Below are 21730 nucleotides of genomic sequence, written 5' to 3'. Positions count from 1 at the left end.
AAATTAAACTGTGAATTTATAAAAATATACTTAAGCTGTTATGATAAAAATATTTTCGAAGCACTAACTTGTTTGATTACCCGTTTAATTTTTTTTTTTTTACTAAAAAGGTAAAAGAAAAAATACTAGTTATAATATCTTTTAACTAGGAAGCACAGTATTAATAGTTTTATTTTTTTACATTTGAAGAATTGTATCACAGTAGTACGAAATAATTGTAATTATACACATCTAAGTTTATAAACAAAATACTTTATGGCATGAAAAAACTTAATGACGTAGGTATTTTAATTCACGCTAATAATTTTTAAAATTTTTTGTACATATATTGTCAGAATTGTATATATATTACCTCTTGGTAAGTTCAAAATGGTTGTACTGCGTGTTGCAATTTATACTAACTAAAACTTGACTAGAACTAATTTTTTGTCAAAACGCAGAAACATTGAAAGTATTTGTTTTACATTGAATTTGCTAAATAAGTAGCATAAAAATTTAAAAAATCAATAGTTTCAAGTAAGTAGTAATTGTAAATAAACTAATATTTCATACAACTAATTTACAATTATTCCGTGTAAAGTTAATAATCATTTGGAATATACAATAATTATTCGAATTTTGATTTATCAGGTTAGTTTTAGCTAAAATCTCAAAATCTTTTGGTATTTTAATTGTACATCATTAATACTTTTAACAAAATGTTTTTAAACATTTAAATGTAGCTGTTAACAAAGCATGTATGTGTTTATTTTTAGTTATAAACGTTTTGCTATACTTAGTTTACTTAGTTATATAGTAGTATTAAAACCTAATTAACTCAGTTATTAACCCTACATAACGTTTTTTTAGTGACGTAGCTTGAAGTGTTTGTAGTAGTTGAGCCTAAAAGTTGCACATATAGATTTACTAAATAAATTTTGTTTGGGCTAATTGATTATATCACAGTTTTTACCACGAAAATTGTGGTTTCAAGTAACCTCATCTTTAAGTCCGAACTATTATAGAGTGTTGTTTAGTTAGGATTTCTAGTATGGTAATGTTTAATTCAACAAAACATAAAAAATGTTGTGTATTATGTAAAGTATATAAATAATAATGAAATTCTCTTTTAAAATAGTTAATTTTACAATTCTTGACTAAAGTTGCATGACTAATATTAATTTATTTAAATTTAATTCTTTTATAGGTATGCTAAAGTTTACTAGTATAAAAATTATTTAATATATATCAATACAAAAAATAAAAAAAGATATAGTACATACTTTTAAATAATATACCAACTAAAAGTATAAATAAAAATGAATAGATTTAATGAAACTAAAATACTTTAAATAAGGGGATTTGTTTACTATAGTCTAGGCAATTATGAAACACATTTAAAAGGTTTTATAATTCAAAATGTATTTACATGATTTAGTTTTATAAACTTTTATAGTGCAAACCTCAAAACATAATTTCCATTAGAGTTTTAAAAATGAGCTTGAAAATATTGTTTTTTGTATTTAAGCAACCAAATATAGTTATAACTTCGAATTTTTGTGAACAGCACATTGAAGTTGCTATTCACACTAGTTTTAGAATCGTAGTATCTTTAATCATGAAATGTTTCAAAACTGTTAAGTAGTTTAATATTTTGTTTTGTTTGGTTTTTTTTCATTTTTGTAGTTTTTTAAGTAGTTTTAAGGTTTAGTTTAGATGGTATTTTGTACTTTAATCGCCCTGTTTTTACATGCTCTTTTTTAATTCAAGGTACTAAAATTTTATTTTTTATTGCTGTAAACTATTCTTCTAATAAACATAAAAATAAAAGTTAGACTGTTATTTTTCAATTTGACTATAATTTATAAAATTATGTCTCTAAAAAATTAATATCATCAATAGTAAATATTTAAAGCAGTTTTAATTAGAATAAAACACAGTTCAAAATTTCAAACAAGCATAGCTTCTTTTACAACTAAATAGATTTAATTGAAATAATTAAATAACGATTTATTTAATTTTTCGTCATTCTCTAACTTATTAAGTCTTATTTTTAGTATTTAAAAAAAACCTGTCCATTGTTTGTTTACAAATAAAAACAGTGGACAAAAACAATTAAGGAGTTGCATCACTTTAAAAGAAATAACAATATTATAAAACTTGCCTGTATAATGAAGCTTATATTTCAATATTACCTACCTAGTTTAGATTTGTTTACTTTTTATATCTAAGTTAATTTTCAACCGCTTTAGGCAGTACAAATAGTTTTTTCAAAAAAGTTGAGTAATTTTGACAAACTTTTAATTTTTTATTAAAAAACGTACATTAAAAAATTATGCTAAATTTTGGTATTACGTCAATGTGTTTTTACAAACTAAATTATTGAGTTTATTTTATGTATTTATAAGTTATATTGTGCTAACTTTTATTTAAATAGTATTTGGCAAACTCTAAGTAAATCAGTAAGAAGTTCAATAATTTTATATTTAGAAATTAATTTTAGACATAAATTTTATGTTCTAAAACAAAACTAATTAAAACCTTTTTTAACCACTTTACAAATTTAAAACAATTTCAGGATTAAAAACTTGGCGAATCTTCTTAAAAATATGACCATAGTATATTCTATCCCTTTATTACTCATATATTTCTTATCATAATTATTTCTTAAAAACAAGGTTATATAAAGGAAGTGAGCATGATAAACTTGTATTGCAAATAAAAAGAAAAACGAAATCAACTGATCAAAAATAAAACGTACAATTTATTTATATAAATAATACATTTTTTACTTAAAAAACGCTTTTTTATAAGTTTAGGTAAAAAATAACTTTATCGAAATATAAAGTACAAAAAAGCTGGCAAATTAGACTGATCAATCAAATCTAAAGTTTTTTTATAGACAAATGAAAAAACCATTAAACTAAAAAATAGTTTATAAGTTAATCTATTTTTTTATGGTTTTAAAGCAGTTTAAGTATGTGTATTAAATATTATATACGACCTTTTATAGTTAAAGTTTTAAAATGAGTTTAAATAAATCTAGAGTTTTTCTGGTGAAAATTTAAGAAACTGGGCCTTAACGTTAAACATAGTGGTTTGAAAAAAGTTTTACTTAATTTGTTTTATATATTCGGTGAATTACATTTGCAGCTCAACTTCAGTAGAAATACTTCTTTTGGATACTTTATTTTATTGGCTATTTAACCAATCGAATAATTTTACACAATCTTTTTTTATTAAAAATAGTGCACATATTAAATTTTAATATTTAATAATTTGATATTTCTGTTTCAATAATTAAATAAATAGTAGTTTTATGCTTCTAAAAAACGTGTAAAGTAGAAATAACTTGTTTTTTTTTTAAATTAAAACAAACTGTTTAAATTGAATATGATATTAATAATAAGGCAAAAAAATTGGCTTATTTGAATTATAAAAAAGTTTACATACTAATACCTGTTTAAATTATTAACAAAGGGTTTTTATTGTTATATATAGTAACAAAAAATTTTAACAGGTGTTTAGAAACATGTATAAATTAGTTTAATATAATCAATGATACTTCTATTTATTATTAAAAACTTATTTAGTTTAATGTAATACTTAGATGTAAGTTGATCTTTTAGTTAAAAATTGTTTGGTCTTTAGTTTGATTTTAACATAATTATTTTTTTAAAGTACGTTCTTTAACCGCTTATTGCAGTGCAAACATCAGAACATCAGTGCAACATGATTATATAACTGTTGTAACTATATAAAAAAACAACTTTTTACTTATATAATTGTTTTATTGACACGTCGCTACATCTTTAAAATTCGAAAAATTTTATTTATTTTATACACTAAATTGTATTTATTACTTATTTTTAGTTGTATTATAAATTACATGAGTATAAAAAATAATTAAATAACTATTTTTTTTAGGAGAGCAACAATTAATATTTTAGAGTTAAGTTCATTATCTTTAAAGAACTGTTTTATAAGATTTGATTGTTTAAAGCATTTCACTAAAATTAGTTTTAAATAAAGTTTTTTTTTTTTGTTTTCATTAAGATAAAAATAAAAATACTATGTAGCTTTGAAATAAGATGATTTGACTTTTTCTTTGAAGTTGAGCACATTTGTACTGATAGTTAAACTACAATAACATAAAATACGATAATATACAATAAAATTTAGGAGTTTTGAGCTATTTTTATTATATAACAACAATCAAGTTTTATTTCTGATTTAAGTAGTTCTTATTAACTTGATATTTAAAGTACAAGCATTTTAATAAGAATATCTAGTGTTTATCTTTTTGTAAAATTATAATATTTATTAGTATTTATCTAATGCAAAAAACAAAGAATATCTAAACATTGTTTCTTAGAACTAGTCCAATATGTTTTATAAACAAGTATTAATGACGTAACAACAAAATTTTTGCAAATTTATTTAAATTTTTTTTTAATTATAGCTATAAATGTTTACTTAATCTTATAACATTCAATATTATTATTTTTACTGCACAAGCAGTTTACAACTTACTACATTTACATTTAAATTAAATTACCATTAAATTTATAATAAATATTTTTTTTTTCATCAAAATTAAACATTTTAAAGCTACATTACGATAGATATTTATTTACGTAGCAACAATAGTATTAAATTTATAGTAGTATGTTTTAAGTAAGAATACTGTTGTATTAAAGCAAACAAAGTATATTTTTAAAATAAAATGTAACTTTGAAGCATTTTCACAGCATAAGAAAAAATTGGTTGTTTTTGTAAGTTTTTTATACTAATTTAAATGTAGTATTAAAACAGTTTAAATATAATTAGTTATAAATTGCTTTTTGTAGTACAAATATTGATGGCTAAATTTAATAATTATTTTAATATTATTATTATTATTATTTATATAGAACAATATGAGATAAAATTTATGAATAGATACTTTGCTACATCAACAAGATTTTGAGGTGTAAACTTTTTTTTTTTGATTTGTCAAAAAGTTTACAAAAAAAGTAACATAATTTGTTCCATGCATTAGGACGTTAATAATAAAACAAACCTTGTATATTTTGTAATAATTTAGACGACTTAAAAAACGTAACAACATTTCTTGACACACAAACAACCTCAATCATGTAAAGCTTGTAGATTTATACAGTGTTAGTCTAAATAAAAGAGTTTTTGTAAACTAGTACTCTAAAGGAAATTTACACAATTTCACAATTTACAATAAACAATAATAAATAAGTCTTAAAATTGTAATTACGTAGAATAAAATTCACACAAGTTATTTTACATAGATTTAAATAAATATAACTGAACTATGAAATATAATGAAATGAATTATTTTTTTTTAAACATTAATTTATTAAATAACGTTATAACAAAAGTTATGCAGTTTTTTAAGTACCTCTTTCTGACAACTTAAACTTAAAATAAATTTCCAATAGTTATACGCTCTTTTGCTTACCAACAGGATAATTGAACAACAAATGTTCGTGTTTGTAAAGAAAAATTTATCATTAAGTTATCATAAAAAATAGTTATTATTTAGACACTATTCGATATAAATATCAGCTAATTAACTTAAATGTTTTAATTGATAATTTAAATAAAATAAAAAATTTTTAAATACTCTTAAATATAACCACTTTTATAGGGAAACTTAAAATATTCATATATAAACTTCCATGAGAGATTAAATACAGTTTTTTCGTTAAAAATAGTTTTAATTTTTACCACTATGATCATTTATAAAATATATAGTAGAAAAAAAAAATATTACAAAAAAAAAAAATTACCACAAACACTTGTTGCAAATTTTTGTAAAATATTTCTAAAGTTTTTATAAAAATACTTCTATAGAATATCCTGGTATTTGTACTGCGTAAAGCGGTTTAAAAACAATAACTTTAAAACTAAAATATAATTCATTTGACTGTGTGTACAAAACTATATTAAGCATCGAACAATTTAGTACTGCAAAAATATTATTTTATTAGATTAAAATTTGCTTGTATTTAATATCATCGTGTTTTATAAACAATTGGAAAAATAGTAAACCTACTTATTCAATCTAGTTTAACCATCATTTATATTCTGGCACATTGTCTATATTCGTGTAGAAATAAGTCAGATACTTACACCAGTAAGGATTACTTCATGATGATTACTTAACCATTTCAGAATTGAATTATTTAACTTTAGACCAGGTTAATAAAATTATACTACTATGACTTATAAATAGAAATTCTAGGTAAAATTAGATATAAGATCAGCTAAAAACACCATCTAACTTACAACTTTTTTATTTCATTTAATTTAAATAGAATATAGTACACTCTAGTTATGTCTTGCATAAATAAATTTAAAGTTTTAATATACGGGAAAAGTAAGTATAATTGCTTTTTTTACTTAATTAATTAGGAATATATAAGTATGCTTTAGTACTATTTTCAAACGTTTCTAAATTTATATAGTAAATTATAACAGCAAAATAATTAAAAAACTAAACTTAATTACTAACGACTGACAAAAGTTAAATTTAATGAAAGCATCTTAAAGTTTTTAATTTAGTTTGACTGTACGAATTTATAAACTTATATCCTTAATATTTAATTATAAGACGTTTTAGTGTATACATAATTTTTTTTTATATTAGTGTGATTGTTAATAATTTTGTAGTTAAGCTTAGTATAAAATTTCAGTATAAAATCGTTCTAATTAAAACGTCTGCTTTAAACACTAAGGAGGTATATTTCAGTAGTTATATATGTTGATGAAGACTGTATTTAATCGAAAGATTTTTTTTCTAACAAGTGTTAGTTCTGCGCTAAATATTGATTTTTTCAAAACCGTTTTTATAAAATAATTAAAATTAGACTTCTAAGTTAAAAGTTAAATACTAAAATAAAAATATTACTGTTACGAGAATTTTTTGTTTTTATAGCTTTAATAAATGTTCAACTACTAATTTTTTTTAGGATTATCCATACAAATATATATATAAACATGATTTATTCTTTATAAAGTATACAACAAAAAAGTCATCAACATTTTTTGGTGTGACAAAAAAAAAGTTTTAATGTTTTAACTATTTTTATTTATTTTTAAATTATATTCTTTATATAGGAACAACAAAATATTTAAAATAATCTTAGGGTAAAATTATCTTAAAAGTTTTTAAATGTATATATAATAACTGAAATTGTAATATTTTCATAACAACATTTTCTATAAACAATATTTTGGTCAAATCAAAGTTAATTTGTTTTTAAAGTAAAAGTTTTTTTTCGGTTTAAATAAAAAGTTTTTTATTATTTGCAATAACCAATTTTCTTTATATTTTCAACCTAGATACTTGGTCTAAAAAACTTTTTTTTAGTCAAGCTAGGAATATTTTCTTAAGTTTTTAGGTTGATAGCTTATATAATAAAATAAGGTAAAGGTTTTTAATCTTTTAAATTTATTATTTTGATTTTCCAACCAACAGAAGCTCGTACTTTTACTTGCTTTATCTAAATTATAATTTTGTATATTATAAATCAATAAATGAACTTGTAAGATAGCTAAATACTTTCGAAACAACTTAAAAAATAGTTTTCACCACCCGACCGTAATAAATAAAAGGTAGTGTATCTAAACTTTGAATAATCTTTACATTGAAATTATACTACTGAGTGAAAATTTTTTGTTTTCATAAATCAACATGCAGTGTAAAAATAATTAGTTGGTAACAACCTGTAACTTAGAACTTGATGTCAATTAATATAGATTTTGTTTTTAAATGTTTTTAAGTTGTTATGAGGCTTTAACTTTACATTTTGAAAAGTTTATTAAGTAAATTTTTAAAAAATCGGCATTAATGTTATTTTACAGTATAATAATAACTTTTTATATGAAAAATAATAAAACAAATTTTGGTCCTGTTGAAGTAATATTTTGATTAAGTTAAGGTAGATTTTAAAGCTTACTATTATCATCTACTGTACTTAGTTTCTACAACTGATTATTGTCAGAGCAAAACAGCAATTAAATTATACAACTGTCAAGGTATATAAAGAAACAATTGTGAAATCTTTGCTCTAAGGTTATTAAAACTTTTATAATACTAATTTTTTTTGGATTCTAAACTAAACATTATTTATCAGATACATTTGCTTTTACAAAGTACAAACTATAAACAGTTAAATACTCAGATGAACATTAAATAAAAACTAATTATTAAAGCTGCTAAAGAAAGCATAAATTAAAAATAATTTACTTAAATATTTATTACTTTATAAAAATGTTTGATGAAACTTCTATATTTACTGTAAAAAAAAAAAAATTAAAACACTGATTGTTATTTAAAATTTATTTATGGATCGTCTAAGATTATGATATTGTTTTAATGTGTAGTTTTGATGTATAGTTAAAAGTTGAATAAACAAATTTTATTAATACACATAGGTATAAAAAAAATTAATAAATAAATATTATGTTACAAATAGGTTAATTTCTAAATAAAAAAATTAAAAAATTTCAAAATTAACCCTTTTAGATAAATTGATGGATTAAAAACAAATAACATGAATGTTAAACATTGGTAGCTTAAATTAGATCGGTTACTTTATTTTCAGAAAAATAAATTACTTAAAAAAAATATTGTTAAGTAGTAATTACTAGGTTATTCTTTGTAAATGATTACAAAAAGTATAAAACCTTTTTAGTACTAAACCTTTATTAAGAGTTAGTTATTATTAGTTAACTAAAAAATTTAAAAAAAAATCAACTTATTACAATTGTACATAAAAACTTAAAATGCCAACTGATCATCACATTACTCAATATAAATATGATACAAACAATCTAGTATTTATTGATATATTTTTATTCAGTAAAAATTTTAACACTTACTTAGTTTTGTATTGTGTTAAAAAAAAAATATTATTTTTGATGCTACATTACTACGATATTTGCCTTAAAACAACGGTTCAAAATTTTTAATACATAAAAACCATTTTTCAACATAAATATTTTAGTGATAATTTTAACTTAAAGTGTAATTATTGTGTTTGTATGTTAATTACAAAACGTTTGATCAGAATCTTGAGAAATTTACATTTTGTGAATAGTATTCAGAAATTATGGGAAACTTAACATAAATTAAACCTTACAAGTATAGTAAATCGTATAAATAAATAGAATTAAATATAGTACATTAAAAATATAAAAACCGTTGATATTTGTAAGGTTTTATTTATGAAAAATTTCCCATAATTTTAACTACTGTTCACAAAATGTAAATTTATCAAAATTCTGATCAATTGTTAATACTTTAAGCTTACTTGTAACTTAAAAGATATTATTGTTTGATTCTTAAAAACGAAAACTTTAAATAAATTGTTTTTTAGATTAGAACATTTTTGTGCTAAACTATTTAGTGACGTATTTAGAAATATAACGCAGTATATTCTAAAAAAATTTAATATTAGTTATAATCTATTTTCATAAAAACTTGATTGACTCATTCAGTATTTTTACCGCTAAATTTGCGGTTTAAAATTAACCAAGTACTAGCATGAAGTGTACAATAATTGTTCTAAAAGTTGATTAGTATGGAAGATATTGACTATCAATGGTCAAAATTGTTTTAACACAATAATGCACTCGGTTGGTTTGCTCTTAATAAATAAAAATAAAAAATAACAATAATATTCATGTATAATACGCTAAAACCAAAAATTAATTTCTAAATATTTTACAAAATATTGTTGTAAGAAAATAAAAGATTCTTAATTTTTAAATATACAAATACTAATTTTTTTATCGTCTCATATCATACCTTTTAAAATAATTACGATTTTATGTTGCATAAATTAATTGCATAATAGTTTAAACATGCTTAATGATTTAAAACTAATTTCTTTTATAAAAAATAGTATCTTTGAATTCGATTTGTATTTCATTATAGATTTTTTTATTATAAACACGATTCAAACTACAATATGTTAGTATTATTACAGTCATAAAAAATGTATTTATATTAAATTTTTACCTTTTTTTTTTAATGGTAAAGCATAGAACTTAACTTAAATAAACATAAACTAATATTTTTAATTAATTATAAAATTTAATGTTTACTTAAATCGTCATGACCTAACAAAAGATTTTATATTGTTTTTGTGATATTATATTTTTCTTTAAATAATATTTTAATTTCAATAAAACATAATTGAGTCGACATCAAATATTTTTCCTGCCCAAAAAAGTTTTATAACATTTATATGAATTGAAATCTTTTACTAGAAAATAATAATCGTTTAATTTAACCAATCAATTTTAAAGCATGGTATAATAAACAATTAATATAAATTTATTTATGCAGTAAAAACTTTAAAAAGTACGGATTTGTAGTTTTGTTTAGTTAAGTAATTTAATGAACACCTAACTTATTTTTAACCTTATATCTTATAACTTATAACTTTATATCTTAACCTTGTTATGTGGACAATTAAACTTTTTATGGTTATACGACTTCCAATTTCCGACAATTTAAATTTTGACAACTCAAATTTCACAATTCAAACTCCGACAATTCAAACTCGAACATTTCAAATTTGGATAATTTAAATTCGGACACTTCAAATTCTGACAACTCAATTTCGGACAATTCAAATTCCGACAACTCGAATTCAGACTATTCAAACTTCGACATTTCAAACTCGGATATTTCAAACTACAGCAATTCAAATTTATTTTGGCTTTTAATCTCCTTTTGTTATAGAGTAGTGTTGGCAATTAATGGCCCGAGGGCCGGATCCGGCCCTTAGAGTGAAAATGACCGGCCCACTAAAGTTAACATTTACATACTTTTAATACACTTTATATCATAGTTTAAAAAAAAAAAAAAAACTGTAAGAATTTGACTGAAAAAGAATTGAAAAGGAATACTTTTTTAAAATTAAATTTTAATTTATGTATAATGATAAAAACACCATTTTTGTAATAATATTTTGTTTAGTTCAAAATCAGAGGTAATATCTTTCCATAATTTTAACCAATCTAAGAGACATGCTTGGTTATATATACGCGGTTTAGGAAAAAAATACAAAATAATAATGTGCAGGAGTTCCTTTATAAATGCAGTAAGGATGTATGTAAAAGGATATCAGAAAAAAAGCTCGGTGACTTCTTATAACGTCATTACAAAAAAGTATGTAAAACTAATTACAAACGAAATATTTTATTTAAACACAATAAAATTTTTCATCAACACTAGATTAACAACACTTTCCATACAACTATTATAAATACAATTTTGAATTTCGAAAGCTAAATGACGTTGTATAGAAAAATTTGCTTCTAGTTGACTAATATAAGATGTAGAATGTTGAAATATGTCATTTTCTAAGCTAAAATAACTGAAAAATAAAACTTTTAGAATTATAAAATTGTTTTAAAAAGTAGCATGTCTTAAAAAAAATTAGTTTATATAACCACTAAATAAATTAAATATAAAACTTTTAAAATCGTTATAAGATTTAAATAAAGTAATTTAATTTATGTCATAATATAAAGTTACTGAAGTTTAATATTATGCTTAATGTGTAAATAAATAAAGACATGTTATCATATACCTTAGTTAAAAATCGCTTTATAATAAATTTCAATTAGCAAAAATTATTAACCTTGTTTCTAAACAGAACCACTAATAAATTAAGCCTCATTAGTTTTTGCCGTTCGATATTTCTTAATTTTTTACAGCTAATTTATTATTACTAGATGCATGTTAGTTTACTTATTGAAAACATTTCAACTATAACCTCTTAATCAAATTAACATAATTTAAGTTATGATAACTCTGCTATGTAGTATATACTATATACACACTTCATTTATGATAGGTACAAAGGTTGAGGTGATTGTTAGTGCAACTATTTGTTTAGATTTATTTTATACTACGATTGACATAAATTGTATATTTTAGAATTATTTCTGTAGTATATTTTGTCAAATATTAGATTTTATTAAAGTATCTATTTTTTTAAACTGGTAGAACTAATGTCTATTATTATTATAAATATAGTTTACTTATCCTAGTATTTGTTACATTGTTAAAGAAAAATAATAAATACTTACTTCAAAGCTCGAAATATTATACTTGGAAAAAAAAAATTATGTTTAGTTCTGACTCTTTAAACTTATTGTTCTAGTTGCTTATAAGATACTTTATAAACTATGCTTGTTTTATTAATGCTTCAAACAGTTTTTAGACATTATTAATAACTTGTAAAAATTACTCAAAAAATTAGTTATTTGAAAGTCGAAAATAGAAAAAATACTAAACTATACGTAAAAACAAATTTAAAACATAACTTATCAAACAAAACAACTTTAAATACATTTATTCTTACGTTTTATTAAGTTATAGGGTAATTATAAAGTAGAGAATCTAGATATAAACTTATAAAAATTTTAAGCTTTTCAAATTATAACTATTTTCTTTTAATTTTATGTCATGATTTAGCTTAATAGCTTTAAATTCAAAAAGCTTGATTATTTTTGTATTATGCTTTATGTCCTTAAGTACACATAATATCTAAAAATCATTACCGTGTTTTTAAAAGATATTTAAATACAAATCGTTACAATAGTTAATATATTAGAGAATTAATTGTAACTAAATCATCATAATTTGTTTAGAAATATTTGCACAAATAGTTTTAGATTATTTTACGTAATAAGTATATCTCAAACATTTTAGCTTAAATAATTTTCTTTAGTAATATTTAAACTGATTGAAAAATGTTTTTTTTTTACATTAGTTTAACGAAATATAGTGGCTCTAAATAAACTCCCATAATAACTAGCAATAAATTTAAAATATCTTTACGCTTAAATACTTATTTCATATAGTCTACAAAAAAAAACTCTATAGGGATATGTAAAAGACCCTAAACTGTTTAGAGTGCATTTGTTTGCTATAAAGTTTTTTTTAAACTGCCATAAAATAGTTTATCATTAGTAATTAGTATGATTATTTCAACAACATAAAACTATATAAAAAAATTCACATGAAAGCTTGTTAGTGACGTAGGCATAACATTTAAGGGAATTTTCGATAAAAGTGTTTAAATTTAAATCTTACATTATTTTGGAAAACTGCAATTTATATTTGATTCAAAATTTGTACCACATATAATGTGGCCAAAAATACTAAAAGTTAAACGTAATTTTGTTTAACTAATAAGTTTTGTTTTTTATAAGAGATATTAAATTTTCTTTTAATCAATTTTAACTGTTTATTTCAAAGTTATAGCAAACTAATATTACTTACACCAAAATGTTTTGTTTTAGTCTAACTATAGATTAAAAATCATACCAATGTCCAGAAAAGGACACTAGTGAATGTGTAGAACCTATAATAAACTCTAAATAAATTATGATAATAAAAAGAATGTATTATCTTAAACCTTAAAACATTTAGTTTCACTGCTTAATTAATATGTTTCTAAGTATGTTTTCATAGTACTCAACAAGTTAGACAACTTTTTAATACAAAAAATACAAAGCCTGGTTTTAGTGCGTAAAGATTATTGGTACCGGTTTTGATAAAAAACTTAATAAGATTTTTTCATCATATAAAATTCATAAGAACTTAGACTCGAAAAAAATGCAGATATTGTAGTACACCGAAGGTTTTAGTAGCTATGATTGATTTTTTAAAAGTAAAACTGCTTACATTTTGTAAATAAACTATTTATCAAAACCTTTGGTTTTGTAAATGTAAGTATGAATTACTACAGCTAAGGATAACTCAGGATACTTTAAAGTCTATTGTTTTTAAATTCAGGTTGATTCAGGATAGATTATTTTTATGTAAGAAACTCAGAACAGTTTTAGATTTTTTTTATTAATTTCAAGTTTGCTTTTTAGTAGATTTTGAATAAGATTTAGTTGAGTAAGTCGATAAGTATTAATAAGTTAACTGAATATTTTACAATGACGTAATTGCTAAAATCTCGTAATATATTTAAGATAGTTTCATTATTTATTGCGGGGAAATATAATTTGACTACAATATTGGTTATTTGTTCTAACTATAAGTTTGTACTGTTAATAGCAGTTCAAACATATTTTTATCTTTTTAATCTATTATTAAGATTAAAAAAATATTATTAAAATATTAATTATTATTTATTATTTTTAACTATTTATAAGCTCTTTTAAAGGCTTTAACCGTTAGAAAACACAATATGATTAGTGCTAAAATTGCACAAGAAAGCTTGAAAAATTTATAAAGACGTAACAAATAAGTTTATTCATATTTTAAAAATAATTTTGTTTCTTAAAGTAGCCAAATATAAAGGTAGATTACAGATATATTTATCGTATATAAATTATTGCTGCAATAAACATTTTATACTTCTCATAACATTTTTGCAATCTTAGTAACATTATTGATAAGATTAGAACTATTTTTGATAAAACAGTTTTTAAGTTTTTTTTACTAAATAATTTATTAATTTTTAAGTTTATTTATTAAATTTGATAAATAAAAATTAAATTAAAGCTTTAGTAATAGATACTAAAAGAAAATATCTATACTTATCTATAAAACAAAAATGTTTTAAAGGTTTATTTCTTTGCTTATAATTTTTTAATTTGTTTGATCTATATATTTAAGAATAAATGCTATTTAAATGATTTAGTTTTATTTTATAATAAATCGAACTTAATATATTTTTACTTGATATATAATATGTAAATATTATTATCCATTATTTGACAATAAATTGAAAATACAAGTCTAATTAAAAAATGCCAAAATGCGATGTTTTTAAAAGTCTAATTTTCACCACAAATATCGTGGATTACATAATAGTTATTAAACTGTATAATAATTTTTTCGACTTTTAAATTGATGAAAATACAGTATGATATGTTACGCTTTTTTAACTAAAAAACGCTATGTTAAAAATTTAGTTTTTTTTATTTAATGAAACAAACCTTATAGTACTGATACGAAACAGTATATTAAATTTAGAGACTGAAATTTAGACATTTATTACTAAGTAAAATATACAAAATAAATTTGTTAGTGTATTTTGTGTTTAAAGTATAAGAAGTATTATGAAATATATATTTAAATTTTTATATTTCTTTAAACATTTTGTAGTTGTCGCATTAGTTATAGATTTAAAAGTACTATTTAATTAACTAAAAATGTTTTTAAGTTTTATTTATTTATATTTGGTTAATATGTTTTAAAAATAATCAGTTAAAAAAAAGTAAAACTTTTAAAACAATAAATCTTGTTCAATTATTTTTTTCTAATTTACACATTATGTATTAAGAGTCTGTAAATTAAAAAATTATAAATTGTTGTGTAAAAACTAAAAGTATAAACACTTAGTAAAAAAAAACTTTACTAATAAAAGTCTAACTAAAATTCTTTTTATTATTGATAGAGCAAAACATGTCGACATTATTGGTCATGGCCTAAAAAAAAGAAAACAAATGTAAGTTAAAACATGAATAATCTTAAAATTTCAATAAAATGTAATAATCAAATATTTAAGTATATCACTGAAGTTAATAGTTAAAAAACTTTTATAATTTGTTTTTGTAAAATTAATTCAATCTGATTTATTACTTAACATTAATCTGCCTTTAACATATATATTAATCTTAAAATTTTCTATTTTCACTACAAGCAAATTTAACATATTTTTGTTTGCAAACAGTTATTAAAAGATGGAATTAAAATAGCAACTTATCTTATTAAATAAGTGATGCTTTATTTAAATCAAATCTTAGATTTTGTTAATCACTCAAAAATTGTTGTTCTTAATAGTTTTTAATTAATTACTTTAAATTAAATTAAGCTTTTATTTGTCATTATATTTTCATTCTAAACATCGTTTTCATTTAAAACTAAAGTACTCATAAAAATAGTTTATATAATTCACAGATAAGTAAACTTAAATTAGCACATATTCATTTAGAAAATAATAGAGTTTACTTTAATCTAACTGATTACAAAAAAGTAATACAACTCGTAAAATTTTAAAGTCTTCAAACTATCACTACAAGTTGATTTACTTAAAAAATAAGATAACATAAAAATTGTAAACAAATCAGTTTGCTGCTTTATTGTTTAAAAGATTCAAAAAAAAAAATTAATAAGTACACAGTTACTGAAGGAAGATATCAAAACACATTTTAGGCTTTTAAGATCTAAAAAAGTTTGATTAAAAAAATTTTTTTGTGAACAGTTAATTATTAACATTTTACGATACATATTTTATCATTTAACATTAGATTAGAATATAAAATTAGAGACCTTAAAAATGCTAAAACGTTACAACTTTTTAAACAAAAGTTATGTCATTTTAAATTAATAATGACGTATTGATAAAATAAATAGTCAGTTTTATCATTACTTTATGATTATGAATAGTAGTGGTTCTTGAAATGTTGAATTACTATATTTAACTGAAATTTTTAGTAAGCTACTTTTTACGTTTAAAAAATCTATCAGGTTTTACGATCAATTGTAAAAAAATGTGTATAAAAACATATGTAAAACGATACGAAAAAACTATACTTTTCAAAAGTAAATTTTACGGTTTATTAATCTGGTTAGACAATGATATAAAATACATTAACTAACGAAAAAAAAGAAATTTTTATAATAAAGTTTATATAAAACAAAATATAATAGTTGTTGCAAAATCTCGTTTAATATTTTATTTGAGAAACATACATTAAACATTAATATTTGCAAATTTTATTGTTTGATATATTATAGAACTGTTGGAACAGTACAAATACACATAAGCACACCAAAGCTTGAAATTAAAATCTATAACAGATTTTATTAAACAAATTGCGGAAAAATATAAGGATTTTTTCATTTACGTCATTATGACGCAAAAATTTTACTGTAAATAATATTTATCTTTTTTTTTTGACATAGAAGTTTTATAAACTATGGTCAACACATTTGTTTTGTATGCACTCATTTAAATAACTGCGTTTTGCTCTTTGAGTTCGTTCAGTATGCTTAGCAATTTAAAAAATGTTTTTAAAGTTTTATTAACTAAAGCAATAGTTTTATACATAAAAATAACTTGTTTTTGTTTTCGTATAAATAAACAAAACTTTATTTAAACTTATATAATAAACCATGATGGCTAATGCTCGAAAATTGGATAGATTATTAGCCTAAAATTTTATTTTATTTTTGTTTTTAAAAATATTACTGTTCAAAATAAGAAACTTTCAAAAAATAGACGTATCAAAGAATTTTTAAAGTTTAAACATGTTATCAAAAACAATATCACTTTATTTTTAAACTATCACTTTTTTTTTCTAAATAAGTTTTAAAATTTCACAACTTTTGTAAATTTTAATATACTTTAAGATGTATTATTGCAAAATAAATAATTATATACAAAACTTTGTTTGAAAGTATTAATGTTTAGAAAATTAATAAAAGCTTTTTTTTAATGTAACAAAACTAAGTAGTCTTGTAAAAAACAGTATTTATCATTTTGTAATCAAAAAAATGTTTAATGTACATGATCCTACTAAGTAAGTTATAAAAAATATCAAAATTAGATGTTTTTAAATACTGCATTTTCTAGGAAAAATCAAAAAAGTTGTTACTTGTTTAGCAAATTTAAAGTTTAATATTAAACACCAGCAAAAGAACTATTTTAGATGATGTATTTTACATCTAAAAAAATAATTTAAGAAACAGAAATCGTAATGATGTAGTAGTGAAAAAAATATATTTTTTTTTAACTTTAATTTTGTTTATAAATATAAAAAGTGTAAATTTAAGCTTTAGACTGTTGTAATTGTATTTATACTGCCCTAACAGTTCAAAACTGATACATTTTAGCCAAAAATAAGCAGATTAGATATTTAAAAAAGCCTATCGTATATGTTTCTAAATTTACAATGCAAGTTACATGGTAGTTTGTTTTTTTTTTTGAAAATTATTATATGTTTAAAAAAGAAAAATAATTTATACATTAAACTGCATGCTTTAAACAATAAAAAAATTAGTAGATAACATTTTTAAGTAAGCATTAAATTAAAGAAAGTTTCTGACGAGTATAGTTTTAAGGCTGTTTTTAGTTAAGTAATATTTTTGATAGCATAAATGTTTTTACTAAATTACTTGAAAACGTTTTTATCATTAACTTTTGATTAAAAAATGTATAAAGTTCGTCTTTCATATAAAACAAATTTGGAGCCCTAATGACCTGAGAATTTAAACCTTAATGTTTTTTGTATATTTTCATTAAATTTTTTTTTTATAACGGTTTTTTGTCCTTCTTTTAAGTATTTTTAAAATCTAAATTAAAATTGAAATATTTTTATAAACAATTATGACTGTGTACTAACTTTATACGTTTATTTTCCAGGGTTTCCTAAAGTTTTTACTATGATAGTGCTGTTAATTTTCCCTGAAAACCAAAATTTACTAAATGAAACGAATAAAGTTTCTCATTTTTTATATATAGCTACCAATTTTCCCAAAGATCTTCGGCTATGAATCACTTTATTAAGGAGACATTTTTGCACAGGGTAATTTTTTTTTTGTTATTTATTTTTAATTTTAATTCTTATGTTTTTCTCTACTTTTTTTTTTAGTTTGTTTTTTATTATTGTTATTTTTTTAACTTCCAATGATTTTTTTTTACTATCTTTGTTACCCCTAACCCTTACCCTCGGTCAGTAGCTTTGTTTTATTTAATTTATTAATTTATTTTTGTTAAACTAGTTTTTTTATATATTAATACTTATTAGTTTTTTTTCAGTTTTACTGTCACTATTACCCCTAATCCTTATCCTCGGTGAGTATTATTTAATTTTCTTTTAGTTATTTTTTCTTCAATCATTTTCGGTTTTTTATATTATCATGAAAAATTGACTTGATGAAAATTTATCTTTGTGCAATTTTGTTCCCTCGTGCAATTTTGTCCCCCCGTGAGATTTAGTAATCTCGAGCATTAACTTTCTCATCCAGCAATTTAGACATGTTCCTGTATAAAGTGGTATTTAATTCTTTGAGATGTTTTTAAATCTTCATACATATAAGCAAAAACTGTTTAGATTGTAAAGAGTATTATGTAAGTTGGAAACATTTTTACAAAAAAAACTTAGTAAATGTTCAAAACTTACTTAACCAGTTAATCTAAGTAGTAGAAATTACAGTGATGTAGTAACAAAACTATCGCAAAAATTTTCGGTAAGTTTTATATTTGAAGCTTGATAAATTTTTATGATTACACATCTAAAATAAACATATTTGTACTGCGTAAAGTAGTCTGAAGTAATTTCACATATAAAATTAATAAAAAGAAAACTTATAATCAAAATTATAAGTATTAATGAAAAGTTAGAATGATATTTATGCAAGTTTTAAAATGTTTATAACAATTGTAAATTAAGAATGTGCAAATTTATTTAATATTTTAAAAGCTAAACAATATTTTTCTGTTATATCTGAAAACTAGAGTAATCTCATACAAATTACATCTTGAGAAAAGTGTCAAGTGATAGACTCCAAGCAATAAAATTATCGCTTTTAGTTAGTATACTTTTAATAATTATATTCAATCACTTGAACATGTGGTGATTAAAGTAGTTAAAAAAAACGACCAACTAATAGCTTTTATTATTAGAGAAACATTTAATATTATAAATGTTTTATTTGCATTATACTTTTCTAACAGTATGTTTTTAAATAGTACTTATACTATTGTTTAACACAAAAACTAAACTCAATCCCATAAATGTGAATTAGTTCATACGCTTATTATATTTATTATGACAAAGAATGTATGAACATTTATAAACATATCAAAAAGGTTATGATAATACGTTATACAGATTATTTCACAACCTAAAAGTTTAATTTTGAAATATAAATTTTGTAATGACGTATCAACAACATTTTTATTAATAAATTTGATACTTTTTTGCAAACACTTTGATAATATTAAGAATACACTGCCACTTTAATTTTGATTTTTTGTACTGCGCCAAGCGTTTTCTAATTATGTATTTGTTCTTTTTAAGGCACGAAAAATTTTAGATCTTAAAGAGTTTTTTGTGGAAGTTGTAAACAGCTGAATGTTAATTCAACTGCTATAATATAGGGGAACAGGTCACTTTTGCACTGCGTCACTTTTGCACAAGCATCCCTTTTGCACGAGGGGACACTTTTGCACGGCGACTCTTTTGCACGAGCGACACTTTAGCACGAGGGGATACTTTTGCACGGCGTCACTTTTGCACGCAGGGTAACTTTTCCACGAGGGGACACTTTTGCACGGCGTCACTTTTGCACGAGGTGACATTTTTGCACGAGGTGACATTTTTGCACGGCAACATTTAATTAAAAATTATTTTTTTTTTTTTACTTGAATAAAATTCGCCTTTAAACTTAAGTTGTTTTGAAAACATAAAATATGGTAGTTTTTTAATGAAAATTTAATGCAAAGACTTTGTTTGAAATTTTACGTAGAAAAATATAATAACGTACCACAGTTCATTAATTTATATTTTTTAGCTTATATTAAATAAACTAGATGAATACACATTTTTAATTTTTAATAAAAACAGTTTTGAATACATTAAATGAAAATAATCTAAATTTTTTTACTTTTCAAACAGGAAAATAAACTTAACTTAGTAAGGCTTTAGAACTTTTGATATTATTTTTACTTGTTTTCACTTAATGTTATAATTAGCATGATATAGTTGTTGAACAAATGTTTTAAATTTATTTAATTTCAAACAATAGTTAAATAAAAAACAAAGATTTAGTTAGTTTATGAAGTGTAAAGGTATGTATTTCAGATTTTACTTGTTGTTTATTTTTATTTTTTAATTTAGCGTGAGAATAAAAAAAGCAATAAAATAGCGCGTTTTTCATGGTTTAAACTTAGGTTATTTCATAACAATAATGTTACATGATCATGATAAGCCGATGAGAGAGTAACATTTGGAAGTTTGAACTTATGTTCATCAAAAATATCAAGAGATGCTTACACCAGCATTCCATGAACATGAAATAAGCCGATGAGAGCCTAATGTTAATGTCCTTGGAGCGTTAGTATTTTGATTTTTTGTTAGTCAATGCATTTAAGTACTTGATGTTGATCGTTCTACATCAAATCGTAAATCAATATAAGTTTGTGATTAAAATTTTGCTTTTTATGATAAGCTATAAATTTTATATCAAATTATGATTTTATATTTGTGATAATGAATAAACTATATGTGTTATTTTATCTTTATATATATTTGTCTTCAAGTTTAAGTGGTCTGAGTTTTGATGCCTAGGTTCATCATATGAACAATAAACTTGTAACCGTATAGTAAAATATATAAAAAGACATAGTTGTCTATCAATATTTAAAATTAAAAATAAACTAGAAAAACTTATTTACATTTAAAGTATTTTTTATCCTAGTTTTTAAATGAATTAACTTTATTGTCCCTGGTATGAATCTTTAAAAAATGATTTTATTTTATCTTTTCGTGAGTTTGTTTCTAACATTAACTTTTACTGTTTAAGATTTTAGACCTTTCATTTTTTTCCTTTAGTATAGGTATATTACAAAATTTTTGTTTTCAGTTTCTTTTTATGTTACAGACTTGGTAGTAGCTAAAAAAACTTTTAATCGGCCTGCATGCAAAATTGTTTTTTTGTGCGAAAAAGTCATCGTGATTAAAT

Source organism: Thalia democratica, chromosome 2 (assembly GCF_965202585.1).
Source record: "Thalia democratica chromosome 2, ktThaDemo2.hap1.1, whole genome shotgun sequence".
NCBI lineage: Eukaryota > Metazoa > Chordata > Thaliacea > Salpida > Salpidae > Thalia > Thalia democratica.
This window is presented reverse-complemented; position numbering follows the sequence as displayed.